This window comes from Musa acuminata, chromosome BXJ1-6 (assembly GCF_036884655.1).
Source record: "Musa acuminata AAA Group cultivar baxijiao chromosome BXJ1-6, Cavendish_Baxijiao_AAA, whole genome shotgun sequence".
Taxonomy (NCBI): Eukaryota; Viridiplantae; Streptophyta; class Magnoliopsida; order Zingiberales; family Musaceae; genus Musa; species Musa acuminata.
Genome location: NC_088332.1, coordinates 1,612,888 through 1,638,076, shown reverse-complemented (window position 1 = coordinate 1,638,076; position 25,189 = coordinate 1,612,888). Strand labels below are relative to the sequence as shown.

Sequence of the window (25,189 nt, the reverse complement as noted above, 5' to 3'; positions counted from 1 at the left end):
AACTAGGTTAATTTAGATAATGACAAATTCAATCTTTTAAGGGCTTTAATCAGTGAAAATACCTATTTTAAAGACTAAAAATAGAAACATAATTATTTGAGCTTATAATTTTTTTTTAAAATTTCCTAAAAAAAATTTATTGGGGTTAAATTTTCTTTAATAGGAACCTAAAGATAGTATAATCTCATTCAAAAATAGTATGATCCAGGTTTTAAAAGGATAAAAATTCAGAAAACCTTTTAAGATAATATTCAAGTGATTTTTTGGCCGAAGTAGTTGTAAATTTAACTTAAATTTGATAAAATTAGATAAACAAAACAAATTCAAAATTGAAAGGAATCAAATTATGAAAACACCTATTTTGATACCATAAAAAAATGATGATAATTTAGAACTATGTTAGTCATTTCAAAGTTATTCTAAATATTTGATAATTTCAAAGTGCACCCACCATCACTATCATTAATTGGGTGGTGTGTGACACATACACCCCATAAGGATGATGATGCGCCATTACCCGCTACTTACCGTCCACACGGCTCCCTTGTTGGGGGCGAAGCTCGCATCTAGATTACATAATATGCCACGCTGCCCTGCTCTGCTGATACAGGAAGCAAGCAGAGGGACCACGACAGCCATAGTTGTCATTTCCATTTGGAAATTCAACCCCTCTTCCTGTGTTTATCTTACAGCTATGTATATGCACACTGCTCTCTTTTTCTCTCTCTCTCTCTCTCTCTACCTGTGCTTCTCTTACAGCTATGCATATAAAAAGAGGGAGGGAAAGAGTAACCGCACCTCCACACCTCGTCCCAACTACTGACTGAACCCCATACCTTACCCTTCCCATCTCTTTTCTCTCAACCCACCGTTGATGCCCTTCAATTCATGCCAACCACTCTCTTCTGAAGAAAGAGAGAAGTTCCACTGCCATCACTTCCCCTCCTTGGGAAAGACACATACATATGTGAAGACACAAGCTGCAGTGGCGTGTTTCTGTTTGTTCTTCTTTTGCAGCACCATTGATGCCCTTCAATTCATGCCAACCACTCTCTTCCGAAGAAAGAGAGAAGTTCCACTGCCATCACTTATTTCCCCTACTTGGGAAAGACACAAGCTGCAGCGGCGTGTTTCTGTTTCTTCTTCTCTTGCTTGCTGCATACTAAGTGATCGAGCCTAGTGGGAGGACAGAGGGAGAAATTGGCCGCCATATAAGGATGGTGGAGTTTATGGCGGTCGTGGTGATCAGGGGGTACGACGCGTAGCGGGACCCGGGGGGAGCAGATGTGGGAGGTGGGGTACAGCAGCGCTGCCATGTCCGCCACTCCCCTTCCCTCCTCATGCTCGTCCGTATTCCTTCTCTTTTTTTTCTTTTTCTTTTTGTGTTCCATTCTTTCCGATCATCTCCTGTTTCTGAGTTAACGCACTTTGGACATCCTTTTGTGATCTTATTCTCCTCAGTAAGTATGCGTATGTGTATGCGAAGAAGCACAATCATTATGTTAATAAAGGTGGCGGAGATGATTAGCGGGCCGGAGAAGGAGGACACCGTGGTGGCGGAGATGATTAGCGGGCCGGAGAAGGAGGACACCGTGACATCGGCGCCGCCTCTCGGCACCTTTCTCGCCGTCCCTCCTTCGCCCGTAATCCCTGCCACCACCCGTGAATGACCGCGCGGGTCCCGTGATGATTCCTCCCACCCGTGAACGACGCTACAAGGCGTGGAGACCCCGCAGGTCCCGTGATGATCCCTCCCACCCGTGAACGACGCAACAAGGCGTGGGGACCCCGCAGGTCCCGTGATGATCCCTCCCACCCGTGAACGACGCTACAAGCGTGGGGACCCGGCTGCCGAGCGGTGGCGACGTACGAGCCTCTCTCCCATCACACTAATTACTATCTTTAATACTAATCTAATCGAATGGCATCCGGGGATTACACGTCCTCGCGGGGGGCAGGGGGGCAGGGCGGTGGCGGCAAAGGCTGGCGCGGGCGAGCCGCGCGGTGGATAAGCAATCCTTCCCCTTGGAGATACCATCATATCCAAGACTGTGGGCTGGTGCATACTCCTACTCTGAGCGAGATACTAAGGCTGATGCTCTTGAAATCGCACAGTAAGCAATGAATGGCTACTTAAGCATCCTTTTCAAGGTTGTGGTATGTTTGTTCTTGGAGATTGTCACACTGGCCTAGATCTGATCATTAACCAGCCATCTGTACCTAGCTCTCAACAAGAGATGGTGAATATGCTAGGGTTATACCTAGATCATTACAGGCATATGACTTTTTAGGACAAAAAGTTTGCATACAGATATATTTGAGTGTAACAGACATCTGAACTAAGAAGAAAGTAATTATTTTTTCTTATGTGATGTCTAGTTTCCTTTCATCAGTTGAAATATTTTTTCTTGCAATGTATGACCCATATAATCTCCATCACACTACTGTTGTCAGTGTCTCTGCATCATCCCCTCATGCACATTTATCAGTGGCACATATGATCAGACTTCTTAAAATATACTTAAGTTTTAATTACATGCTAAGCAGGCCTACTTCTTCTCTGTGGTCATGCACATATATTAGTGGCACATATGACCCTCTGCTCTGATGAACATTGAACAAACCCCTAAGAATATACATTCTGGTGACAAGAATTGGGGACAAAAGCTCCTGTATGATGCCTCACATGCATAAATTATCATCTGCACTTGTGTATGTTTTTAAATGGTTCATATGTGTATACCTGTAATTTATATATCAGTATGAGTTTTATGGTGCTTCTTAGTTTCTTCATGACTGAATCTTTTTGTACTTCTAAACAAGAATATTTTCAGGCATGCAGAAAGAAGGGGAGTAAACGTGTTGGCTGAGATTGATGTGCCCGGCCATGCTCTCTCATGGTAGATAAAGTCCAAAGGCCTTTTAGCTCTTATTTTGTAGTATGGATTTAAAAATTCTTGAATTTTTAACTAAAAGAAATCATGTTGTTATTATAGTAACTCATACTGCTCTTGGTGATCATAGCCTGCATCTCCAAAGATGTCTTCTTTTCTGCAATGCAATATTCTTTTTCAATTTATTTGATTTTTCTCTGTGAATTGGGTTGGGAGTGATTACACAACCCAGATAAAACTCTATAAATTATCTTTTGTAGGGGTGTGGGCTATCCTGATTTGTGGCCCTCAGCTGAATGCCAAGAACCACTTGATGTCAGTAAAGAGTTCACATTCAAAGTAATTGAAGGAATTCTTTCTGGTAAATTTTCTTCTTCTTGCTGTTTGCATCTAATACAATACGGTTTCAGTGATTTAGATGTTAACAAGACTAGCCACACATAATAATCAGGTTCCCAGAGGCACCTGACAAATAAAGCCAGAACTTTCTACAAGATTAACAGCAGAGTTTGATCATATCTGCAATTGATAATATTGGATGAATACAATACAGTGAATTGATACTTTTGATGTGACTTCTTTTCTAAGAATTTATTCTCAAAGTTCATGTTATTTTTAGTTTAGAAAAGCAAGTTAGATTATCTTTCATGATGGTTGTTAGATGAATGACTAATTCCTGATTAATGTTTCAGATTTCACTAAGGTTTTCAAGTTCAGGTTTGTCCATTTGGGGGGGGGTGATGAAGTTAACACAAGTAAGCTCATACATTTCCTGTTAAGTGTAATAGCACCTCATTTGTTTATGCCTCAACATGTTCTTTTTAGTCATCATGGTCAGTGGTGGGCAAACTTGAAACTTCTAGAGACAACGGAAACTATCAAATACTACTTCACTGATTTAACTTTCTTTTTGGGTCATTTCTTGACATTTGATCTTTACAAAGTCACTTTTCATGTTTTCCTTTCGGACTTTGTTTTTCTACCATTCATGTTTCATTTGATGTCTCATACAAATAGCAAAAGATGGCTTTAAGAAACAATTGTTTTAGAAGTTTAGATACTTCAAATCAAAAGGTTTTGTTTTAATTTTGGTTACTGGACCGAGACATATCGAGTCTCAAAAAAAGATCTGAAGAAAAAAAAAGAAAAAAGGTTAGTGTCATCCTATGCCAGCTATATTGGGTGGTACAAGCCATGTACCACACATACCATCCGGTTTACTCTGGTCCACGTACTAGTAGGTTATGGAATTGGTAAATACCGCTCATACCAAGCCACACCAGGTGATATTTTTAACTTTAATTTAATTTAATATTTTGAAGTATGCAAGTGTTTCTTTTTTTTTTTTGCATAATATACCGCTTTTGTTGTGGATTTCAGGCTGCTGGACCAACACTCCTCGTATAATTGAATGGTATGTATCCTTACAAACCCAAATTTTCACCTTTATAGAATTTATTCATGGCATAGATCATAGTTTCTTCTACCTCTAATAGTTTTTATCAAGACAACTTCATCGTTTATCTACATTCATTAGAATGCCCATGTCTTTCTTTGGGACTTAAATTTTATAGTACATTTTCAGCCTTTAATTTCCATTCAAATTTCGTATCAGCTTTGCCCACCTCTCTTGAGGAACAAGTTGATGATTACGCTTAAGCAAATTTTCTTACTCAGTGAATTTATAATTGTTTTGGAACAAAAACTTATTAAATATCATGAGAGAAGGGTTTTTGAAGTTTGAAAAAAAAAAAAGGAAACTTAGGTTTCACTTTTTCTAAAAATTATCAAATATTTAGAATAACTTTGAAATGACTAACATAGTTCTAAATGATCATCATTTTCTTAAGGTATCAAAATAGGTGTTTTCATAATTTGATTCCTTTAAATTTTGAATTTGTTTTGTTTATCTAATTTTATCAAATTTAAGTTAAATTTACAACTACTTCGGCCAAAAAATCACTTGAATATTATCTTAAAAGGTTTTCTGAATTTTTATCCTTTTAAAACCTGGATCATACTATTTTTGAATGAGATTATACTATCTTTAGGTTCCTATTAAAGAAAATTTAACCCCATTAAATTTTTTTTAGGAAATTTAAAAAAATTATAAGCACAAATACCTATGTTTCTAATTTTAGTCTTTAAAATAGGTATTTTCACTTATTAAAGCCCTTAAAAGATTGAATTTGTCATTATCTAAATTAACCTAGTTTAAGGTGAATTTACAACCACCTTGATCTAAAAAACCAGTTAAATATTATTTTTCTGAAGTTCTATTAAAAAATTATTTTCGAGACTAAGAGTTATATTATTTCTGGAGTCATATTAAAAACAGTATAATCTTATTAAAAAAGAATAACTCATGATCCACTTTTCTCAAAAACTATCAAATTTCCAAGATACTTTGGCAATGACTTACACAGACTTAAATGATTTTTTCTATTTTTTACCCTTAAAATGATGAATCTGTGTTAATTTTATAAATTTGGCCAATTTATGATGAATTTTCAACCACTTTACCCCAAAACCACTTGTATATTATTAGAGAATGTTTTTTTAGTTACATAGTTTTCAAACAAGGTATATTGTTTTTGGAAACCTATTCTAAAATAGTATAATCCTAATAAATAAAGTGTAATTAAGATAAGTCTTTAACATTGGTATTTTCACTGATTTCGATCCTTAAAAGGTTTAATTTGTGTATTTATTTAATTTTGGCTAATTCAACATGAATTTATAACCACTTTGAGCAAAAAAAACATATAAATATTGTTAGAGAAGATTTTTCGAAGTTGAGAGAAAATTTTTTGGAGACCTATCTTATGTTGTTTTAAAATGAACAAGGTCACATTATTTTTTAGTCCTATTAAAAAAATGGTGTAATCTCACTTTAAATAAATATAACTCAGATATCACATTTTAAAAAAAAATATTAAAATCTCAGAAATCCTTAGAAATGATATGCAAAGGCCCAAATGACCTCTTTTTGGACAAAATTACACAATTTTTAACTTTATTAAAAAATAGTATAATCCCATTAAAAAAGAACATAACTTAGGTGCTAGTTTTCTTTTCTTTTTTTTGAAGTTTTAGGAAACTATGGAAATAATGTAGGAAGGTCTAAATGGCCACTTTTGGTTCTTAAGCTTTTAAAATGGATGTTTCCACGATTTTTAGCCTTAAAATATTGAATTTATCTCATTTTAAAATTTTGTCCAATTTAACGTGAATTAATAACCACTTTGGGTCACAAAAAATGAATATCATGAGATTAATGTTTTGAGAAAATAATTTTGAAGTCCTTGCTTATATTATTTTTGAGATTTGATTTACACGATTTTTGAATATGATTGCATTGTTTTTATTATTGAGTTCAAAAATAGTGCGACTCAATTCAAAAATTTTATAACTCAGATCTCACTATTTCTATATTTTATGAAATTTTAGAATTCCTTTTAAATGACTTACAAAGGCCTATATGTATTTTTTTCCTATTTCTAAGTCATTCAAATAGGCATTTTCACTGATTTCAACCCTTAAATGGTTGAATTTATATCATTTTTTTTATTTTTATAAAATTTGAAGTAAATTTAAACTATGTCGGGTATAAATTCACTTAAATTTTATTGAAAAAGTTTTTATAAAATAATAAAAATAAAATTTTGGAGACTCGAGTTACATTTTTTAAATCTAGGGTTGCATTGTTTTTAATCCTATTTTAAAAAAAAGCATTTAATGTCATTCAAAAAGACTACGAAGACTAGAAAACAATTTAACCCCATCCAAAAAGCCTTTAAAATAGGTATGAATATTTATTTTAACCGTTAAAGCAGTTCATTAAAGTCCGATTTCAAATAAAGTTCATTGTACTTTTATTTGATCCAATTTGAGTACTTCTATAGGATAGACCTCAACAGAGTATTTTAGTCCTATTTAAATATAGGATAACCTTGTTCAAAAAGAGTAAAAGTCAGGTCTAACTCTTTTTTATTTTCTAATTTTTAAGAACATAAAAAACTATTTACAAAGGCCTAAATCATCAAATAAGTATTTCACATATTTTTAAGCTTTTAAAAGGGCCAAGAGTCATTTTTTCAATTTTGACCAATATAACATGAATTTACAACTATTTTGTACTAAAATCACTTATATGTTATTAAAGAACGTTTTCTAAAGTTTTGAAATATTTTTTTTTGGAGACAAAGTTACACTGTTTTCAAATTTTCAGGTTTTTATTCAAAAATAGTGTAATTTAGGTCTAACTATTTTAGAAATATCCAAAATTTCGAAAAAACTTGGAAATAATATATAAGACCCAAATGATCATTTTTTATTTTTAATATTTTAAAATAAGAATTTTTATGTCATTGTTGAGACAACCTAATGGTTAATGCATTGTTGCAATATTAATTGATGTAAGGTTCGACTACATGTTTGGGTGTCTTATACATTGTTTAATGTAATAATTTTTTAAAACATATGGTTATTAAATTTTTAAATCTTTGAAAAGCTCAATTTGTACCTTTTTTTCAAATTTGATATTTAAAGTGAATTTACAATTACTTTAGGCCAAAAACTAGTGAATATTATCGTCGTATGTTTTCCAAAGGAGTTGAGTTACATTGTTTTTGGTTCTCATTTACAAACAATATTTCTTCATTAAAAAAAAAATGCCAATTCAGTCAACTATTTCAAAACGATCCAGGATTTAATAAAACCTTAAAAACATTTTATAAAGGCTTGAACAATCACTTTTTCTATTTCAAACTTTTAAAATATATATTTTAAACTTTCAAAATCGATATTTTCACTGATTTTAGTCCTTTTCGACTAATTTGAAAAGAATTTACAATCACTTAGGCCAAAAATCACTTGTAAATTATTAGAAATTTTCTTTCTAAGTTTTAATTAAAAAATTGGATACTTGAATTACAATATTTTTAAATAGCATTGGACTATTTTTGAGTCCTATTATAAAAAATGTAACCTCAGTTTCACTCAATTCAAAAAATCATTAGATTATGTTTCTCTTATAAATTTACATTCCTCCAATAACATTCAATTATATTTCATCTCTTGTTCCTTAATCCTTCAGTAACTTTCGTTGTCTGACAAGCATAAAAAAAAGGTGTATCTGTCTGAAAATTGCAAAGAATTTTGGTGAACTTCTATGATTCATAGAACGCCCTGTGCCTCAAGCTCGTCGCCTCCGACGACGTCATCGTCGCCGAGGTACTGCCGCTGCCGACGCTCCCGTCGTTGTGGTACCTCTTGTGCCCCCCAGCGCTTGCCCCAACGGAAACGTCTTCAGGCACACCGAACACCGGTGCACCCTGCCGCCGTCGGAGGCCGCCGCGGTGGCGCTTGCGCTTGCCGTGGAAGAGCCCCGAGGCCGAGGCTTCCTCGACGCCGCTGCTAGCCTTCCGATGGCTGGCATTGTGCCCGCCCAGGTGATCGAATCAAACCTGAAAAACCAAAGAAAGAAGCAAAAAAAACAAAAAATAAAAAAACAAAAAATATATATATTGTGCATAAAGAAATAACTGAGAAAGAAAAGTTTTACCATAACACAGATTTAACCTCCTCATTTCATTCCATTCATAGTATCCACTTACAAAATTAAAGCACATTCCTAATACTTAATCACACATCCACTAAATAAAGATAGATAAATAAAAATATGAGCAGGATTACAATAATAAACTACATAGTACTATTAGTCTAGGCAGGAACTAAGATGACGCAGACAACACTCTTCTTCTCTAGTCATTCTTCCATAAACTGTCATTATAAAAATAAGCACCATAATTAGTATAAAAATAAATAATATCAAACACTTAGCCATCACACAGTCGGTCACTCGCACTCGGTGTTTACCATGAGAACCATTTTATAGACAGAACCGGCAACAGGGGGAGCCGCGGAGGTCCACCTTCGCATAGATGGGGGCGGTGTGGTGCTTCGAGGGTGAGGGTAATAAACACGCCGCTGCAGCTTGTGTCCTTCCCAAGTAGGGGAAGTAAGTGATGGCAGTGGAACTTCTTTCTTTCTTCAGAAGAGAGTGGTTGGCATGAATTGAAGGGCATCAATGGTGGGTTGAGAGAAAAGAGATGGGAAGGGTAAGGTATGGGGTTCAGTCAGTAGTTGGGACGAGGTGTGGAGGTGCGGTTACTCTCTCCCTCCCTCTTTTTATATGCATAGCTGTAAGAGAAGCACAGGAAGAGAGAGAGCAGTGTGCATATACATAGCTGTAAGAGAAGTACAGGAAGAGAGAGAGCAGTGTGCATATACATAGCTGTAAGAGAAGCACAGGAAGAGGGGTTGAATTTCCAAATGGAAATGGCAACCATTGCTGCGCGGTCCCTCTGCTTACTTCCAATGTACATAATGGAAATGCCATAGCTATTCCGTTCCCATGTCCATAATAGCATACTCGAAGGATGTGACGTGTATGTACATTTATACGTTCATAGGCATACGTTAATCAGGGATGAAGAGAAGGAGCAGGGCAGCATGACACGAATAGCGCCACATATTATGTAATCTAGATGCGAGCTTCGCCACAAAGTAAGTAGCGGGTAATGGCACATCATCATCGTTATGGGACGGATGTGTCACGACCACCCAATTAAAGGAAGGCACGGAAAGTGCCTCTTCCGGCTTCGAAATATTATCCATGTCCAAGATCTTCTACCACAAGGATATCCCATTACTGCCGGCCATGCTGCTGGTGCTATCGATTCAGGTGATTTCTTCTTCTAGTATCGAGAAATTGGTATTAAAAAATAATTATTTATTCTTTTTTTTGTAAAGAAGAGGCAATAAATAATATGGTTGCTGAATTTTGATGATTTAGTTAGTTAGTTAGTTATTGTTGGATCACTCATGACCATTGACGACTGAAACGGGACCCATAGGATCAACATATGAATCCCATTAATGCTGGCTTATGGTATTTACGCGGGTGAAGATTTGCGCGTTGCTCGAAGTATTTTGCTCGCTTTGCTCAGTCACTGTCACGGTCATCATCATTTCACGGGTGAGCTTTTGAGAGACAGTGGAATCACGGGTGAGCTTTTGAGAGGCAGTGGTTTCTCAGATCGTGGTGTGTGAGATATGGCCAAGGTGCGATTCTAGTTGTCTTAATTTTGCTTTTCTTAATGATGATAATTATTGTTTTTATTTATCTATCTTTGATGTGTGATTAAGTGTTAGGAATATGCTTTAATTTTGTTAATAAAGGTTGCGGAGATGGTTAGCGAGCCGGAGAAGGAGATTGTTGGGCTTGTCCGCAGGTGCATCAAGACCGTGGCTTGAGGCACCCACTTCCCTTGTTATTACCCTCACTCTCGAAGCACCACATAGCCCTCATCTTTGTGAAGGTGGACCTCCGCGGCCCCCCCTGCTTGTACGAGATCTGCCGGATGCGTTACTGATGGTGGTGACGACAAAGTGTGCAGTCGATCGAGACTTACCTGACCATGAGGTTCCTCGATACGGTTTCCGATCACTCATGACCATTGCCTCCTCGTGCTCGCCCGCGGATGAGGGCCTGGTACTTATCGCGTGCCATTGTTATCCTCCGACTTGGCCGGCGAAGCTCGAGTACAGGCCTTTCGTCTACGGGTAAGCATTCGGGTCGTATCAAGCCCTAGGCGGGCACAAGGCTAGCCATCGGAAGCCTAGCAGCGGTGTCGAGGAAGCCTTGCCCCGGGCTCTTCCACGATTAGCGCAAGCGCCTCCTTCCGGCCTCCGGTGGCGGCAGGGTGCACCGGTGCTCGGGGTGCCTCATTCTATTCATAGTTTTAACATAGTATTATTCATTCATACAAAATAAAAACATACTCCTACATATTAAATATTAAAACATACCATAACATTTACTCACACATCCACATACATAAATAAAAAGACTAATTTAAAACTACAAACTACATAGTGCTATTAGCAAAAGGTGCTGTCTAGGGGGGGGGGGGGCAGCATTTCAGGCGGCGAGCGTAACAGTCTTTGGTACTTTGCCCTGTGACTGTCATGGATATAATCAATAAGATTAGCAATATATAAAAAAATAGAATGACACCCTTACCCTTAGCCATCTCTCACAAACAATCACTCGCTCGTACTTGGTCTTATACTACGACAACCATTTTATAGACGTGAACTCACTCCCTCTCAAAAGCCAACCCGTGAGGTGACAGTGACCACGACAGCGACCTGAGCAAAGCCAGTACTTCGTGCGACGTATAAATGTTCATCCGCCTAAACACCGTGGTTCTATGGGTCACGTTTCAATGGCCAATGATCATGTGTTATTGGAAACCATAAGTAATAGAGTCGGAGGACAACAATGGCAGTACCGGGCCCTCGCCCGAGGAGGCAGAGCGCCCCTCCTTTGTCGGCGGGTGATCGAAGCGGAGGGAGAATCACGTATCAAACCTGAAAAAAAGAAACAAGCAAAAAAAAAAAAAACATATTGTGCATAACACAGATTTAACCTCGTTTCATTCCATTCATAGTATCAATATACAGAGTAAAACGCTTAATCACAGTCATATATTACAAAATTAAAGTACAACTCGTACTCGTTGTTGTACTATGAGTACCATTTTATAGACAATGGTTCGACCTACTTCCTCTCAAAAGCCAGCCCACCCGTGAGGTGAGTGCCCGCGACAACGATGTGAGCTACTTTGTGCGATGCGCTAATGTTCAGCGTTGGTCCTATTGGTCCGATGCTGCATTAGTTTGTTCAGTTTGCCATGCTGACCAGAAGATGGATGCTGAAAAAGCAAATTGTTACTATACATGTACAAAGTCAAAGATTATAAATATGTTTATTTTGACTAATATTAGACATTTTACAACATCAACTACAAGTATGATGAATGAATGATGGATGGTCTCTGTTCCCACGTTTCATCATGGTATCACTGATTACATGAGGGTTGTTAATGACCACATTTATTATCCAAAAAATCAACATTTGATGTGTGTTTTATCATTAATGATGAGAACTTACATTTGACATATTTGAAAGCATATGTATTGCTTGATACCAATTAGAACAAACATGGCAGATCAAGAAAAAATACTAGTTATGAACCACAGTTTTTGGGCTGAGTTGACTCCTAAAGTTGTTGAAAGTCTCTTCCCTGTTCATCAAGGAACACAAGTTTTAGAGCAGAAACAACCGAGGACATACAATTCATCCAGATGTGGAATTCATACCAATTGATGACCTCATATCCATGTGATGATGCTATTTTTTGTGCACGCAAAACAAAATACTTGTAGCCCTGAGATTCATTCATTCTATGTTTATTCAACCTGTAAAAGAAATTACATAATGCTGGAAGATAATCTAAAGTTTATCTGAGTTAGTGTTAAAATGTGTTATCTAGAGTCATACTAAATTCCTTGACACCGTTGCTAGGCTTCCGGTGGCTGGCCTTGTGCCAGCCTAGAGCCTGGTAAGACCCGAATGCCTTCTCGCAGACTCAACGACCCGAATGCCGAGTGGGAGGCCAACAATGGCAGGCGATGAGTACCGGACCCTCAGCCGTAGAGCGCCAAGTACTCTTTCTTTGTCGATGCCAAGTACCGGACCCTCTCAAACCTGAAAAAAAAAAAGAACAAAAGAAAAAAAAAGAAAAAATATATTGTGCATAATGAAATAGCAAAAGTTTTACCATGACACAGGATAACACGGGTGGGCTGGCACTGTCAGCTCACGGGTGGGTTGGCTTTTGAGAGGGAGTAGGTCGAATCATTGTCTATAAAATGGTACGCATAGTACAACAACGAGTACGAGTTGTGAAATAGTAACGTGCGAAGGATGGCTGGTGTGATGCTATTTATTTTTATGTTGTTTATAATGATTATTTTAATGTTTTTTATTGGCGAAGGTAAAGACTGCTGTACCGAAAAACTACCGTGTTGTCATCCAAATCCAGCGTCGGTTAATGGCACTATGTAGTTTATTATTATCTAATCCTCCTCATTAACTTAGGTTATCTTATCTAGTGGGATGTGTGATTAACTTCTTGGAGTTGTACTTTACTTTTGTAATATATGGCTGTGATTAAGCATTTTACTCTGTATATTGATACTATGAATGGAATGAAACGAGGAGGTTAAATCTGTGTTATGCACAATATGTTTTTTTTTTGTTTTTTTTTTGCTTGTTTCGTTTTTTCAGGTTTGATACGTGATTCTCCCTCCGCTTCGATCACCCGCCGACAAAGGAGGGGCGCTCTGCCTCCTCGGGTGAGGGCCCGGTACTGCCATTGTTGTCCTCCGACTCGGCACCGCCGGGGAAGCTCGAGTACAGGCCTTCCGGACGGAAGGCATTCGGGTCTTACCAGGCCCTGGGTGGGCACAAGGCCAGCCATCGAAAGCCTAGCAGCGGCGTCGAGGAAGCCTCGCCTCGGGCTCTTCCACGACTAGCGCAAGCGCCTCCGGTGGCGGCAGGGTGCACCGGTGCTCGGGGTGCTTGAAGACGTTTCCCTTGGGGCAAGCGCTGGGGGGCACAAGAGGTGCCGCAACGACGGGAGCGTCGGCAGCGGCACTGCCGCGGCGGCGATGACGTCGTCGGAGGGGGCGAGCTCGAGGCACAGGGAAACGTGTGTGTAAATAAATAAAAAATAATTGTTAGAAAAAAAAAGAAAAAAAAGACCTCGTTGCTCTCCCCATTGCCTCACACCTTTCTGAGGAATGAAATATTAGCTTGCATGAACCAATATCTTCTCCCAATCGCCTCACGCCTCGTTTCCTCTCCTTTTCTTCCTCGTCAGCCATTCCGGTGTTGACGTTGCCATCAATAACCAGGTGAGAAAAAGAGAAAAAAGATTTTGAAAGCAATAATGTACCAACGCCAATCCACTTAATATAGAATATTCCCACTATCCAGTTCACGATTTTTTACATTTTTTTTTTGGGATCACTGACAGATTTAATTCCCTTAACTATCACAGCCACACCGACACCTTTAAAACTAATAAAAGTATATTTGGCAACGGAATCACAACTCTTTCTATTAATGGTTGGACAATTAATCCTTTCCACTATATTTAGAGATGCTTTGATCCTTTATATCTTCTCAATTTACAGCTTATTCTCTAATAGGAGTCCTACCAAATGGCCGATGAAGAAGGTGATATGCCCTGACATCTTTCGTTTTGACTTCTTACTGTCATCCTTATATGATTCTTTTTCATTTTCTTCCTCCCTCTCCTCTTCTTTCAGGTTCTTCGATTCTGGATGACTCTCCGATTGAGCAAGTTCGGTTGACAGTCCCACCAACAGATGATAACACATTGCAGGTCTTGACATTCCGAACATGGCTTATCGGAATCCCCATTTGCATCCTCGGGTCCGTAAGTGCAGCATTATCCTTTTACCGACAGCAAATGTTCAATTTTTCACATGTCTGCGACTCTGCATCAACATGATGGTGTTCATTGCTAGGAAACTAATGGCTAACATGCTACCGAACAAAGTGATAAGAATGCCATACACAAACTGGAGTTTCTCGTTGAATCCGGGACCCTTCAACTTGAAAGAACATGTGGCGACCACCATGTTGGCCGGCAGGGTAAGTGCTTCTGCCGGCTTTGAAATATTAACCATATCCAAGATCTACCACAAGGATATCCCGTTATTGCCGGCCATACTGCTGGTACTAATCGATTCAGGTGATTTCTTTTGTTATCATGAAATCGGTGTAAAAAAAAAACCATTAGTTATTCTTTAGAAAAAGTAATAATATGATGCTGAATTCTTCGAATGTTTTAGTTAATTCTAGTTGATCTTTCCCAACTTCCTTTGAAGAAGTGATAACTTAAAATGGCTTATGGTGTGTAGTTTCTCGGATATGGGTTTGCTGGCATATTCATGAAGTTGCTAGTGCACTCGCCCTATATGTGGTGGCCTTCGACTCTAGTAGACGTCGCCTTCTACAGGTGGCGTGCCTCTCCTCGTAAACAATGTTATGGTAAAACTTTCTTTTTTTCAACTATTTCATTATGCACAATATATTTTTTTTTCTTTTTCGTTTTTTTTTTTCAGGTTTGATATGGAACGATTTTCCCTCGGACCCAAGCGCTTCGATCAGCAAAGGAGTACTTGCGCTCTGCCTCCTAGTGCTCGCTCGCGGATGAGGGCCCGATACTCATCGCCTGCCATTGTTGTCCTCCGACTTGGCCGGCGAAGCTCGAGTACAGGCCTTCCGTCTACGGGTAGGCATTCGGGTCGTATCATGCCCTAGCCGGGCACAAGGCCAGCCATCGGAAGCCTAACAGCAGTGTCGAGGAAGCCTCGCCTCGGGCTCTTCCATGACTAGCGCAAGCGCCTCCTTCCAGCCTCCGGTGGCGGCAGGGTGCTCAGGGTGCCTGAATACGTTTCCCTTGGGGCAAGCGCTGGGGGGCACAAGAGGTGCCACAACGACGGGAGTGTCGGCAGCGTCACTGTCGCGGCGGCGATGACGTCGTCGGAGGGGGCGAGCTCTCCCAACGAGGCGATGACGTCGTTGGATGGGGAGAGCAACAATCTCTCCTCCTCTCCAAGGACCAGTCCACCATCCTCGAGGAGAGCTTCAAGGAGCACAACACCCTCATCCCCTTAATTCCCTCTTCTCCTTCGGTGACTACCGATACATGATGGTGTAGCAATCGTTGCTAACATGGGTCTGCTTCTCCTGCGTGATGACAGAAGCAAAAACTGGCGTTGGCCAAACAACTCAACCTGAGGCCAAGGCAAGAGGAAGTGTGGTTTCAGAACCGAAGAGCAAGGTATTCTTTCTCCGGCAATTAATTAGGTGTGATGATGCTGTGACCTTCGTATACTGATCTCGTTAATGCTTGGGTTAATCTCAAGACGAAGTTGAAGCAAACAGAGGTGGACTGCGAGTTCCTGCAAAAGGAAGTGCAAGAGCTGAGAGCTCTGAAGTTGTACATGAATGAGCCCCTTACAAACATCTCCACGCCTGAGTAGCAAAAATTGGTCATTGGTGGTGAGGTGTGCATGTGGGGAGAAAGTATTGATGCCTCTGATATCGAGCAAACCATCTGGCCTCGTGCTGCAGCTGCTGCAGGTAATACTGGCGAAAACTAAGCATTAAAATCTCGGTTAGATATCAGTTTCCATAACCTACCCAACCAATATAAGACCAGTATATATATAATTGAATAAAATAGAAAAAGAATTAAAAAGTAATGTTATTGTATCACCTCACGAGTTGGCTTTTGAGAGGGAGTGAGTTCACGTCTATAAAATGGTTGTTGTAGTACAAGACCAAGTACAAGCGAGTGATTGTTTGTAAGAGATGGCTAAGGGTGTCATTTTATTTTTTTATATATTGCTAATCTTATTGATTATATCCATGACAGTCACAAGGCAAAGTACCAAAGACTGTTGCGCTCGCCGCCTGAAATGCTGCCCCCCCCCCCCCTAGACAGCATCTTTTGCTAATAGCACTATGTAGTTTGTAGTTTTAAATTAGTCTTTTTATTTATGTATGTGAATGTGTGAGTAAATGTTATGGTATGTTTTAATATTGTAATATGTAGGAGTATGTTTTTATTTTGTATGAATGAATGATACTATGTTAAATCTATGAATGGAATGAGGAGTTTAAATCTGTGTTATCCTGTGTCATGGTAAAGAGTACTTGGCATCGACAAAGAAAGAGTACTTGGCGCTCTACGGCTGAGGGTCCGATACTCATCGCCTGCCATTGTTGGCCTCTCACTCGGCATTCGGGTCGTTGAGTCTGCGAGAAGGCATTCGGGTCTTACCAGGCTCTGGGCTAGCACAAGGCCAGCCACCGGAAGCCTAGCAACGGTGTCAAGGAATTTAGTATGACTCTAGATAACACCTTTTAACACTAACTCAGATAAACTTTAGATTATCTTCCAGCATTATGTAATTTCTTTTACAGGTTGAATAAACATGGAATGAATGAATCTCAGGGCTACAAGTATTTTGTTTTGCGTGCACAAAAAATAGCATTATCACATGGATATGAAGTCATCAATTGGTATGAATTCTACATCTGGATGAATTGTATGTCCTCGGTTGTTTCTGCTCTAAAACTTGTGTTCCTTGATGAACAGGGAAGAGACTTTCAACAACTTTAGGAGTCAACTCAGCCCAAAAACTGTGGTTCATAACTGGTATTTTTTCTTGATCTGCCATGTTTGTTCTAATTGGTATCAAGCAATACATATGCTTTCAAATATGTCAAATGTAAGTTCTCATCATTAATGATAAAACACACATCAAATGTTGATTTTTTGGATAATAAATGTGGTCATTAACAACCCTCATGTAATCAGTGATACCATGATGAAACGTGGGAACAGAGACCATCCATCATTCATTCATCATACTTGTAGTTGATGTTGTAAAATGTCTAATATTAGTCAAAATAAACATATTTATAATCTTTGACTTTGTACATGTATAGTAACAATTTGCTTTTTCAGTATCCATCTTCTCGTCAGCATGGCAAACTGAACAAACTAATGCAGCACAAACTTATCATCCAATGAGATCAGATCATTATTTCTTATAGAATGTTAATTGCATTATGCTCTTGATGCCATTTTTTCTTTGTCCAATCTGTCTAGTCAAAACAAAAAGTTATGATGATACACTATCTTACTTTATTCAGAAACCACATGTGTTTCCTCTCCCAGATCCTCACCCCCAAAAAAAAAGAAAAATCAGAATGCATGTTGGAAATTTGGATTTATTTATGTGTACACCGATCCGGATGGATTGTGTTGGTGTCATCAATGTCATAAGACAATTTTCCTTGTGTGCTTGCAGGCTTGGTGGTGGAATAGCGCAGAAGGTGGTGGTGGCCGGACTGAGATATGCATTGTGAGCAACCAGGACAAGTGGTACTTGGATCACTTGGATGTCCCATGGCAGAAGTTCTACATGAATGAGCCCCTTACAAACATCTCCACGCCTGAGCAGCAAAAATTGGTCATTGGTGGTGAGGTGTGCATGTGGGGAGAAAGTATTGATGCCTCTGATATTGAGCAAACCATCTGGCCTCGTGCTGCAGCTGCTGCAGGTAATTCTGGCGAAAACTAAGCATTAAAATCTCGGTTAGATATCAGTTTCCATAACCTACCCAACCAATATAAGACCAGTATATATATAATTGAATAAAATAGAAAAACAAATTAAAAAGTAATGGTATTGTATCGCTATCGAACTATATGTTCCAATATCGGCATTCAGTCAGACAGGAAACATCAGTCCATGCATGTTCGCATACTGATCAATTGAACATTTCAAAATGGTAATATCTTTATTGGTCTGACACTAGATGTGTGCATTGACAAATTCACAAACTCAGCATGAGTCCACCATCTTTTGTACATCTGAACTTGCATGTTTGTAGAACAAGTGATATCTTCTTGTGCATCCAAAGTACTGTGGTAGTATAGAATATCAAACTTGCCAATACAAGATTTATGATATAGAGGTAAATAATTCTACTTAATTTTTTCATATGAAAGATTCAAGAATAACCAACCTGCACCAAACCAGCCGAGTGCTACCTCTGCTGTCTCCTTACTTCGACAGAATCATATTATCAAGTTGTCTTCTTCAACATGCATGCTACTCATATCTGAAAAATGTATTGTGTAGTATCAAAAGCAGAGATAAAGATCAATACTTGTATAAACTGTTTGTCAAAATTCACGCCATTGTTAATTAAGTGTTTCTGATCATCTTTCGTGAATCTACTGAATTCTGCAATCGGTTTGTTTTTTCCAAAGAGAGGTTGTGGACTCCTCTTGACAAACTAGCGAAGGACCCAAGGCAAGCCACAGGAAGATTGGCTAGATTCAGATGTTTGCTCAACCAAATGGGGGTTGCTGCTGCGCCGGTAGCAGGACCTGGTAGAACTGCTCCATTGGGCCCTGGTTCTTGCTACAAGCAGTGAACAGCCATTAAGATCATCGACAGCAGTGCTTGCATGACGCTAAGAGAGGATCAGCCATTGTTGCCGGCCTTTATGGGGGGGTAAATTAGTATTTATACGACAATAGTTAATCAGTTTCTGCTGAAATCTTGCTGATTAGTGTCATTCAAGCAAACCCAAAAAATAAAATTTCTGCTGTGGAGCAATGTGACATAATGTTTCTTTTTGTCGATCATTGACATGTTTAAGATTAACAAATTAGTTTTCCTGATATCTGAGTTCTTTGCATCTTCTTCTTATTTAGTTCTATGATGTTAGCAACAAAAAAGTTAAAATCTCTCAGCAGTCAGATTTCTCATCTCTTTCCTATCCTTTCTTAGTTGTGTTTCTGGAAGCTATAGAAGATTGTCCTGTTGTGTTTTATTATCCAAAAAATTTACATTTGATGTGTGTTTTATCATTAATGATGAGAACTTACATTTGACATATTTGAAAGCATATGTATTGCTTGATACCAATTAGAACAAACATGGCAGAGCAAGAAAAAATACCAGTTATGAACCACAGTTTTTGGGCTGAGTTGACTCCCAAAGTTGTTGAAAGTCTCTTCCCTGTTCATCAAGGAACACAAGTTTTAGAGCAGAAACAACCGAGGACATACAATTCATACCAATTGATGACTTCATCTCCATGTGATAATGCTATTTTTTGTGCACTCAAAACAAAATACTTGTAGCCCTGAGATTCATTCATTCCATGTTTATTCAACCTGTAAAAGAAATTATATAATGTTGGAAAATAATCTAAAGTTTATCTGAGTTAGTGTTAAAAGGTGTTATCTAGAGTCATACTAAATTCTTTGTATTTGAGTAAGATCTTCTTATATGAGTTATGACTTTGTAAGCTAGATTAGGAGAAGAGTGATGGATAAACCTCTATGAATCATAGAAGTTCACCAAAATTCTTTGCAATTTTCAGACAGATACACCTTTTTTTTATGCTTGTCAGACAACCAAAGTTACTGAAGGATTAAGGAACAAGAGATGAAATATAGTTGAATGTTATTGGAGGAATGCAAATTTATAAGAGAAACAGAATCTAATGATTTTTTGAATACAGTGAAACTGAGGTTACATTTTTTATAATAGGACTCAAAAATAGTCCGATGCTATTTAAAAATATTGTAATTCAAGTATCCAATTTTTTAATTAAAACTTAGAAAGAAAATTTCTAATAATTTACAAGTGATTTTTGGCCTAAGTGATCGTAAATTCTTTTCAAATTAGTCGAAACTAAAAAATTGACGCAAATGTTTTAAGGACTAAAATCAGTGAAAATATCTATTTTGAAAGTTGAAAATATCTATTTTAAAAGTTTGAAATAGAAAAAGTGATTCTTCAAGCCTTTACAAAATGTTTTTGTTTTATTAAATCTTGGATCGTTTTGAAATAGTTGACTGAATTGGCATTATTTTTTAATGAAGAAATATTGTTTGTAAATGAGAACCAAAAACAATGTAACTCAACTCCTTTGGAAAACATACGACGATAATATTCACTAGTTTTTGGCCTAAAGTAATTGTAAATTCACTTTAAATATCAAAATTGAAAAAAAGGTACAAATTGAGCTTTTCAAAGGTTTAAAAAATTAATAACCATATGTTTTAAAAAATTATTACATTAAACAATTTATAAGACACTCAAACATGTAGTCGAACGTTACATCAATTAATATTGCAACAATGCACTAACCATTAGGTTGTCTCAACAATGACATGAAATTATTATTTTAAAATATTAAAAATGAAAAATGATCATTTGGGTCTTATATATTATTTCCAAGGTTTTGTGAAATTTTGGATATTACTAAAATAGTTAGACCTAAATTACACTATTTTTGAATAAAAACCTAAAAATTTGAAAATAGTGTAACTTTGTCTCAAAAAAAAATTATTTCAAAACTTTAGAAAACGTTCTTTAATAACATATAAGTGATTTTTAGTACAAAATAGTTGTAAATTCATGTTATATTGGTCAAAATTGAAAAAAATGACTCTTTGGCCCTTTTAAAAGCTTAAAAATATGTGAAATGCTTATTTGATGATTTAGGCCTTTGTAAATAGTTTTTTATGTTTCTAAAAATTAGAAAATAAAAAAGATTTAGACCTCACTTTTACTCTTTTTGAATGAGGTTATCCTATATTTAAATAGGACTAAAAAACAGTGTGACCATATTTAAAAATAGTTGATCTAAAAAAATAATTTTCTCTCAAAAATTTAAAAATACTTGTATACTAATAATTGTGGTCTTGAGTTTTCTGTTGAGGTCTATCCAGGTACTTAAATTGGATCAAATAAAAGTATAATGAACTTTATTTGGAATCGAACTTTAATGAAATGCTTTAATGGTTAAAATAAATATTCATACCTATTTTAAAGGCTTTTTGGATGAGATTAAATTGTTTTATAGTCTTCATAGTCTTTTTGAATGACATTAAATGCTTTTTTTAAAATAGGATTAAAAACAATGCAACCCTAGATTTAAAAAATGTAACTCGAGTCTCCAAAATTTTATTTTTATTATTTTATAAAAACTTTTTCAATAAAATTTAAGTGAATTTATACTCGACATAGTTTAAATTTACTTCAAATTTTATAAAAATAAAAAAAAATGATATAAATTCAACCATTTAAGGGTTGAAATCAGTGAAAATGCCTATTTGAATGACTTAGAAATAGGAAAAAAATACATATAGGCCTTTGTAAGTCATTTAAAAGGAATTATAAAATTTCATAAAATATAGAAATAGTGAGATCTGAGTTATAAAATTTTTGAATTGAGTCGCACTATTTTTGAACTCAATAATAAAAACAATGCAATCATATTCAAAAATCGTGTAAATCAAATCTCAAAAATAATATAAGCAAGGACTTCAAAATTATTTTCTCAAAACATTAATCTCATGATATTCATTTTTTGTGACCCAAATGGTTATTAATTCACATTAAATTGGACAAAATTTTAAAATGAGATAAATTCAATATTTTAAGGCTAAAAATAGTGGAAACATCCATTTTAAAAGCTTAAAAACCGAAAGTGGCCATTTAGACCTTTCTAAATTATTTCCATAGTTTCCTAAAACTTCAAAAAAAAGAAAAGAAAACTAGCACCTAAGTTATGTTCTTTTTTAATGGGATTATACTATTTTTTAATAAAATTAAAATTTGTGTAATTTTGTCCAAAAATAGGTCATTTGGGCCTTTGTATATCTTTTTAAGGATTTCTGAGATTTTAATAATTTTTTTAAAATGTGATATCTGAGTTATATTTATTTTAAGTGAGATTTCACCATTTTTTTAATAGGACTAAAAAATAATGTGACCTTGTTCATTTTAAAACAACATAAGATAGGTCTCCATAGATTTTTCTCTCAACTTCGAAAAATCTTCTCTAACAATATTTATATATTTATTTTTGCTCAAAGTGGTTATAAATTCATGTTGAATTAGCCAAAATTAAATAAATACACAAATTAAACCTTTTAAGGATCGAAATCAGTGAACGTTTGGTCATGGTTCATAATTGGTTTGATATTGAACTACTTTGTCTTCCGAAGGTTCAAAGAATAGTGGGCACATTATAATTACGTGTTATCAATTGGACTGGATTCCGGAGCATCTATTTTGAGCACTTTTGTTATTCTTTTTCTTCAATCTAGTGTATATATGGACCTATTAGTGGGGTTTGGAGATGGACAACCATTGCACCTTGGCTCATTGTCCAACGGCACCATGAGTTGTTGTAGAAGGCTGTCCTGTATTCAATTGAGATGATCACTAAATTTGATCACCGAGTATATGACTACCATTAATTTGTCGAAAGGATATTATTATTTATGGTTCAGTTGTTAAAACAACATAATTTGTTTTGTTTCAGTTGTTTAAACATATAATTTTGCTTGTTCAATCTCATTTTTGGGTATGGAGTAAAAAATAAAAGGAGCTCGAACAAATGAGGTGAGGTCTAAAGTTAACGTGGCACTCAAAATTTTCATATAAAAGGTTTATGAGAAAGTAATTATTTTGCTAAAATGCTAAAGAAATTTTGGAAATTATTGTATCTTGTTCCTCTAATCCTGTCTTTTTTTTTTTATCCTAACCTATGAAATCTCAACAAAAAACACCTTCATCTGTGTCGTCAAGTCCCGAAAACGACATTCATATTGTTAAATCGAGAATATCATCATCATTTATTAAAATAATATAATAATATCAAAATAAAAGAGTTAGATGAAAGTTATTCATACAAGAAGTTATTTATTTAAAATTATAACTAAACCCACGTAACGTATTTATTTATCATTATAAGTAAGCCCACAGACTATGTGCTTATTAATCTTGAATTATTATTTTTTTAAACGTTAAATTATCATTGAGATTAACAATACAAATCTAAAAGACTGTAAATGACTAATCACATCGAGTTTAACGATACAACGTTTCACCCATATAAATGAGGGTTAAATACATATTTATAAATCTCATCAAGTTTAGTCAATGCAACTTTTCACCGCATAACACTCGGTATTACAATCAGGGATACCCACAACATTAGTGTTCTTAGCACCACTAAAATAAAAAAAAATATTATCTCAATTTATTCTCTTGTAGCAAAGCATATATGTAGAAACGCGAACATGAGTATGTACATAAGAAGGTGTAAAATTAGACATACATATTTATTGATGTAAATTAGTACATAACATGTACATAAGGAGTCCTTTGAATAACCTATCATGACCCTTCTTTCATATTTTCTTTCTTCATCCATTGCTTCCTCGCTTTTGCTTTTGAATTGAATCGTATGTGTGCCACTTAGAGAGTTCAACTTCTTCAATTAGTAGCTTCGACCACTTCGATGGAGTGCTACACAAACTCAACGAGGAAACAAGGGATTATATATAAGAAGCATAGTTTATTTCTAAGATTGATAATTAACCAGCATGATGATAAGAATTGGATATTAGCCTTCCCAGGTGGAGAAGGGTACTTGGATGTGATCTTAACATGGTGCTAAGACAAAGATACTAGCTCGTAAAAGCTTGATACATACGTCACATGTATCACCCTAGTGATGTGGAGACGCAACAAAAGCAATACAAGAGATTTGGTTGAGAGTATGCCTTTCTATATGTATCCAGAACACATCTCAAAAACTAAAGAAATGAATAGACAAATGCATCTAAAAGACAGGGTCTTCGTTATCTCTCTCAGTTCTATGGCTTTCCCGACTTCTAAATTCATAAAAGAATATGTGCCTCAAAACCAACCTTATCTACGATAAGAATCAAGTGTAGTTTACCATGAAGAAAAGATATGTTAAGATTTGAACATCCATATCATGGTAAGATTGTTCTCTTTTGATTTTTTCTGAATAAAGTTTAAGTATGAACTATCGATTGAAGTCTCTTACGATTTTGTCTGAATAAAGTTTAAGTATGATCTATCGATTGAAGTGATATGTACATCCGATTTGCCCAATTTAGATAGAAGCATCTAACTCGATCTATGGACAAAAGTTCTTATGATGACCATCCCTTCATTCACATTATTTGATTTTTTTAAACCCAATATATCTACTCAAGTTCATGTAATTATGTTTCAAGAACTAACTGTTTTCTATATCCTGGTAAGCTATATACGGTTTAGCAAATTTCACCTATCATCATAATGATTTTGACTTTTTCTTGAGCTATCGTTTGCTATAAAACCAAAACAATTTAATTGATTTATCTTGAATGATTCTTCCTCATGAGATTAGTGATTTTATTATTATTATTATTATTATTATTATTATTATTATTATATATATATATATATATATATATATATATATATATATATATATATATATATATATATATATATATATATATATATATATATATTCGTTATTATTGGACTCCTTGTACCAATGGTTGAGTAGATGTTGTCATGTGTATATCTAAAAAAACATAGGTAAGTTTAATTAATTGACTAATTATATTCCGTGTTGATTCAATTGTGTCGTTTGTCACTCCAATTAACATTTGGTCATGGTTCATTGTTTGTATAATATTTAATCGCTTCATCTTCCGAAGATCCAAAGAGTGATAGTTATGTTATAATTTTATTATAAATCGGATGAAATTATATTCTTATGGATATGATTAAGAGTATGTTAGGTTATTTTTTGTACCCGATTCAATGTGATAAAAAGCTATGAAGATAGTTATGTATAATTTGAATAGAGTTTCTAGTAAGTTAATTCCATCAATTTTTTTTGAGTCATGGATCAATAGAAAAGACAT

The 25,189-nt window shown here is 36.0% G+C and overlaps 1 pseudogene; it reads left to right on the top strand.

Annotated features, from left to right (window-relative positions):
- Window positions 1–1,520: 1,520 nt before the first annotated feature.
- LOC135677922 (beta-hexosaminidase 3-like) lies at window positions 1,521–19,111 on the top strand (annotated as a pseudogene).
- The last annotated feature ends 6,078 nt before the right edge of the window (window positions 19,112–25,189 follow it).